The sequence below is a fragment of the Hyaena hyaena genome, unplaced genomic scaffold (assembly GCF_003009895.1).
Source record: "Hyaena hyaena isolate Hyena2069 unplaced genomic scaffold, ASM300989v1 scaffold_122, whole genome shotgun sequence".
NCBI classification, from domain to species: Eukaryota; Metazoa; Chordata; class Mammalia; order Carnivora; family Hyaenidae; genus Hyaena; species Hyaena hyaena.
Genome location: NW_024080754.1, coordinates 2,848,916 through 2,855,226, shown reverse-complemented (window position 1 = coordinate 2,855,226; position 6,311 = coordinate 2,848,916). Strand labels below are relative to the sequence as shown.

The 6,311-nt window shown below is 39.2% G+C and overlaps 1 long non-coding RNA gene across 1 annotated transcript; it reads left to right on the top strand.

Moving 5' to 3' along the window:
* The first annotated feature begins 1,266 nt into the window (after nt 1-1,266).
* LOC120235139 lies at nt 1,267-5,040 on the top strand. The gene is made up of 2 exons (XR_005529313.1): nt 1,267-1,421; nt 4,025-5,040. It is a non-coding gene; the product is annotated as an uncharacterized LOC120235139 (long non-coding RNA).
* Nucleotides 5,041-6,311: the final 1,271 nt, after the last annotated feature.

Below are 6,311 nucleotides of genomic sequence, written 5' to 3'. Positions count from 1 at the left end.
AAAATTATATAAGGAAAAAGAGTAGCCAATGATCTGAATGTTTATAGATTCCAAAAGAATCAGAATCCTAATGTAGACCTGAATATTTTTAAATTTTGGTCAGAATTACCTGTGGACATTAAGAGTACCTCAGAAATTCTTAGTAGTTTAAATATAGAGTCCACACATGAGATCCATTGCACAGGTGGGCTTAAAAACCACTGTTTCATAGTCACATTAAGAAAGTAAACTGATTTGGGGGCACATGGGTGGCTCAGTAGGTTGAACATCCGACTTTGGCTCAGGTCATGATCTTATGGTCAGTGAGTTCAAGCCCCACCTCAGGCTCTGTGCTGACAGCTCAGAGCCTGGAGCCTGCTTCAGATTCTGTGTGTCTCTCTCTCTGCTCCTTCCCCGCTCATGCTCTGTCTGTCTGTCTGTCTGTCTCTCTCTGTCTGTCTCTCTCTCTCTCTCAAGAATGAATAAGTGTTAAAAAAAAAAAATAAAAAAAGAAAGTAAACTGATTTAAATAACCTTCTCACTCTTACTCCTCTGCTTACAGCCTGGGAGAAAGCGTCATGGAGACGTAGAAATGCATACCACTCTCTATTCTGTGTCCTCTTCAGGGCCTAAGTTTTAATAATATAATGGGTTGGGGATAAATGAATAGATGTACCTATAGAATCTCTTCTCTTTCTTACTTTTAACAGTGAATTCTCCTCTGCAAAACTGTGTGGCCCATTCAGACTTGATGAGTTATTCAGGCAATCTACGTTACCACTCTTTCAGCTATGCCTTATAGTCCTCCTTTACCCTCTTGACCTCCGTATGACTCCCTTACCTTCCCTCATTTGAATACAGTTACTGATGAGGAAACAGGGTACAGAGATTAAGGTCTCCAGGTTACACAGGAAATCAGGGGGCAGACTGGGATCACATTTCCAGCAACCCGTCCAGAAATCCCACCTAAGTAGTTCATCCGGAGTTCTGTAAGGACAACCCTGTGCCAGCGCAGGTTTCAGATGAAAGAAAGTACAAGCTGGTTTGCCCATTTGAAGAAAACACACACACAGAAAGACATCCACACACATGCAAGGGTTTAACTTTTCATTTCAATTCTCTCCATTGTTCATTATCTCTCAATTTCAGTAGTTCACTGCTCAAGGCGATATCCACCAGACTCAAATGAGCACACGATCAGCTGTTAAGCATCTTAAATTGTATCTTATCCTAAGTCTGTTGTAATGATGATGCTTCTTTTTCTTTGTTTTTCCTGCTTCAGACAGAGATGTTTTCCTCTTTTTCCTCTTGTCTTCTGGAAAAGCTGCTCCCCTGATGTTACCAATACTCAGGAATTATAGAAGGGGCTTCTTTAATCCTTTGAAAACAAACACAATATTATTGTAGATTTGGCCGCTGAATCCACTGCAGACACAGCTCAGGTAATCTCAAAGCTTCCTCATTTGCATGGAAGGAATGGCTGAAAGTGATTAGTGTGAGCTCTTTGAGAACTTTTGATGACAAGTTTATTGGGAAATGTGTCTATGGAAACTGCTATCATTTCTGTTTCTAAAAACCATTGCCACGAAAAGAGTGAAAAATATTACTGAGCCTAGAAAAGCTTTGTTTTTACACCAGAAAGTGAATTTGGAATAAAAAGGCAAGTCAATATAAACATTATGTGTTCCAGATGAGTTTTACCCCATAACCACAGGTAAGTGAGACTGGACTCTGAGAAATAAGTGACAGAGATTGAAGCAATTTAAGCCATAAGCTCTTTTTGTATTATCTAAAAAAGAATGTCACTTTTTATATTGTGACTCTGGAAAAATGGCAGCAGATGAATATACTTTATTGTCAAATGCAAAAGGCAGATGTGACTGTCAAGATGTTTCTCTTTTGCCCTTTCTTCTGGGACTTATGAGCAAGCAGGATAGGCTCTTGGGTAAAGAATTCTTTCTTCACTTGGTAGCTCTAAAACTGGGCATAATCTGGGGGTGCCTGGGTGGCTCAGTCAGTTGAACTGATTATTGGTTTTGGCTCAGGTCATGATCTCATGGTTATAGGATTGAGCCCCATGTCAGGCTCTAAGCTGTGTGTGGAGCCTGTTTGAGATTCTCTCTCTCTCTCTCTCTCCCTTGCTCACACACACTCTCTGTCTCTCTAAAATATCAAAATAAACAAATAAAATAAAAATGGGCATAATCTAAATTTTAATCACTCCTTATAAAAATTTCAGGCAAATTGGAAAATGCGGTAAATGTAGATTACCCAGAACATGGGTCACTATTACTGTTTTGTACTGTATTTTATTGCTTTGCTTGTCAATAGAGAACTAAAGGAGGCCATGATTATGATTGCCCTCCACAGTTAGTAGGTAGGGTAGCTCTGAGCCACTAACCTGGAGTAGAAGTTTCTTAAATCTGGAGATGTCCCTAGAGACTATATAGCCAAGCAATTAGGAAGCTTCTGTGAAAAAGAGAACATTTGGTATGTCTGGATATCAGGAGCATATTTCAGAGCTTCTGGACCCATCCAGTTTGTTCCAATTTGAACAATCCATCATACAAGGCCTTTGTTTTGATTCATGCTAGCGTGTTATGTTTGAGAGAGCCTGTGTAGAGAGCCCTGTGGCAGCTTTCTTTGTATATACACTCAAGTGGAAAGGGTAGAGGTTATTTCGGAGGCCAGGAAACAGTAATTCATCTCCATAGAGCTGATGAAATTAGCGTTCCAGAATGCAGATCAGAGCCTAGAGCCAGCTACTGGGACTCTCAAATGTAACTTTAGCTTGGTTAAATTCTTGGTAGAGAATATGGCATAAGAAAAAGGGCTACGGTCATATAACAATGATTATCTTTGGTTTCAAAACATTTACTTACAAAATGATCTTCAGGGGCATGTAATCACTGTGAAATTATAGTGTAGGTTTCCAATCAAACTGTATATGATCATCAAAGCAAAGAAAGGAGTGAAGTCTGCTCACTGTGGATCTGTGAGCCAAGCTTGTAGGAAAAGACTGGATTCTAGGAGTAACTGATCTTCTGCTAGCTCCACGTTGACAGTCAAATCACTACACTTACCTGTGCCCAGTTTGTTCGGCTGCAAAATCAACATAATGATGTGCACACCTCACTCAGAAGACCTTTGCAGGGTCTAAGAGTATAAAAAGGCATAAGAGTAATTAGGGCTTACTGCTGGGCTACAAAATAAAATATATTATTTTCATTGATACTGCCAAGTGACTTTTTTAAAACTGAAGTATATGGTTGCACCCAAGGTTACATGAGTTAAACTACAAAGTGATTTTTATATTACATTATTTTATAAACCCATTATATGTTATGTGAAGCGTCTGGCTTAGAATACGCCTTATTGTTACAATATTTTAATACTAAAATAATAATAGCAACAGTAATGGTTATCTGTGAGTTTTATAACACTTTGAACATGGTGTCAGACACTGTGATAGCATTTTATGTGCATTATCTCATTGACTCCTGAAAGCAATGGCAAAGCAATCTGCTGAGGAGAGATTATGGTCTCCAAGTGTAGATGTGAAAAATCTAGGAGTGTGGAGAGGTGGCCATCCAGTGTGTAAGTGGTAGGTGCAAGATTCAAACCCACCTCTGTTTACTTCCTGAGCCCTATATGGGCTCACCCTTTCAAAATTTTATTTGTTGCAATCCTAACTACTAGTATCTCAGACTCTAACTGTATTTGGAAATAAGGTGTTTTTTTTTAAGTTTATTTACTTTTAAGAAGACATAGAATGTAAGAGGGGGAGGGGTGGTGCAGGGAAGGGGCAGAGAATGAGAGAGACACAGAATCTCTGAGTTGTCAGCACAGAGCCCGATGTGGGGCTCAAAGTCATGAACTGGTGAGATCATGACCTGAGCCAAAGTTGGATGCGTAACCAACTGAGCCACCCAGGAAACCCTGAAAATAAGGTCTTTAAAGAGGTAATTAGATTTAAATAAAGTCATTAGGGTGGACCCTAATCTAATACAACTAATGTTCTTATAAGAAAATGCAATTTTGACAGATACACATAAGGGGAAGACCGTGTGAAGACACAGGCGGAAGACAGCCATCTGTAAGCCAAGGAATGAGGCCTCGGGAGAAGCCAACCCTGTCAACATCTTGATTTTGAATTTCTAGCCTCCAAAATTGTGACACAAATTTCTGTTGCATAAGCCACCCAGTCTGTGGTATTTATGGCAGCCTTAGCAAACTAATAAACCATCATTATATCTTGTCAGCTCATTAGAGAGGAATGATGTCCAGCCTGGAAATCCTTAGCTTATCTGAGAAAAATCATCATGACAGAGGCAAATATTTTCTGCTCTTTTCTATCTCTACTTCATGTCATCTGACTATAGAACTTTCTCATCCTTTTTGTGATAGATCACCTTATTATTCCGCAAATATTTACTTTCCTCTTCTCCGAGGGAGGGATATACCTCTGCTCCACTTACATTTACTTGGTCAGGTGACTTACTTTAATCAGTTAAGTGTTGAAATGATGTGAGGGTTGAAATGTGTTTGCACACTAACCTTGGCTTTCCCTTGCCCTTGGAAATCAGGCCTCAGAACAAATACATGTGAGAGCAGACTTGAATTGACCCTGTAGCCTGAATGAAAAGTCCATCCTGGCTCAGGCAAATTGCAGTCAACACTCAGACCTGTGAGAATAAATTATTATTGTTCTAAGCTACTGATACTTGAGGTGGATTTTTTTTTATTATTGTGGCAACAGCTGATGCATCTATTGTTATTTTATCCCGTGATATCCTTTAACATGCTATATCTGGGTCATATTGTGTAATGAGAGTCTCCACTGGTTTTTCTGTTTGATTTGGGGAAAATGCATGCCAGGATCCTTCCAAAAATTTCCCACATCCTGGAGTTCAAGGGTAGAGATTCATTCCATTAAGTTTCAATACTCTCTGGTCTTTCGGAATCTCCCTCTGAAGAGAATCTTGGGCAGAAGAGTAACTTCCAAAGACCAAATCAGCAAATCTTATTGTTATTAAATTATAACAGGATAAAACCTGCCAGGGGAAAAATGCATTGAAGCAGGAAGAAAATATTCTGTGGAAAGCCTAGGATAGGAGGGCAACATCAAAGACAAACTTCATGCTCTTTACTCTTTTGTCAAGGATCAAGCCTTGTCCCCGGATAGCATGGCCCAAAGTGGAAATTACCAAATATCCACCCACAGGAGAATGAATAAAATAAATTGTGGTTATTTCATACAATGGAATACACTGTAGCACTCGTTATGATTTTAATTGCGTTCCTCCACAAATTCTTATCTTGAAGTCCTAAACCCCAGAACCTCAGAAAGTGACCCTATTTGAAAATATGATCATGGCAAAAAATGCAATTAGTTAAGAAGACCCAGGCTGGGTCCCTAATCCCAGACTGGTAGAAAGAATGCCTTGTGAAGAGAGATACAAAGCAGGAGAATGCCATGTGAACTTGAAGGCAGAGAACAGAACAATACATCTACTTCCAAGACCTGGAGTGCCAAAGATGGCCAACAGACCACCAGAAGCTAGGCGAGAGGACGGAAACAGATTCTCCCTCACAGGGTACGCACTTTGCTGACACCTTGATCTTGGACGTTTAGCCTCCAAAATTGTGAGACAATAGATTGCTGTTAATAGTTTGTGATTAGAACAGCCTCAGGATACAAATACAACAATGAAATGAATGTACTTTTATTGCACGCAACCACATGTAGGATTCTATTGACTTTATTTTTGAGTTGGATGAAGTTAGACACTAAAAAAATACAATATGAAAGTCAATTTATACAAATTTCAAACAAAAGGAAAATGAACTTATGGTGGTTTCCTTTAGGGCTAGGGGAATAGAATATGGACTAGGGTATATGGAGGCTTCTGGGTACTGTCATATTCTTTTTCTTTACTATATAGTGGGTACATAGGTGTGTTCACTTTGAAATAATTTATTGAGGTTTACTCTTATAATTTGTTATGTTTTTTAGGCATACTGTATATCGATATGAGTGATTTTTAAAAAGATACTGATGGGGAGAAAGAGATAGAAGTCAGAGGATTTAGAAGAAATACTTGACAATGTAAATAAGAATATGAGAAGGAGGCATGAAATAGCATCCGGAGCACAGTGGAGGGTTTGGCTCAGGTAGGAAGGAGGGACTTCTGCGCCTGATGAGAAGGCCCTAGATGCATTATAACAGAAGTGGAGTTTGTGAAGTTTCCATTTTATCAGGGCTCTCTTCTTTCCTTTGTCTCAAATAAAACTTGAGTTTAGTATTTCAAAAATATTCTTTTGGCAAGTCT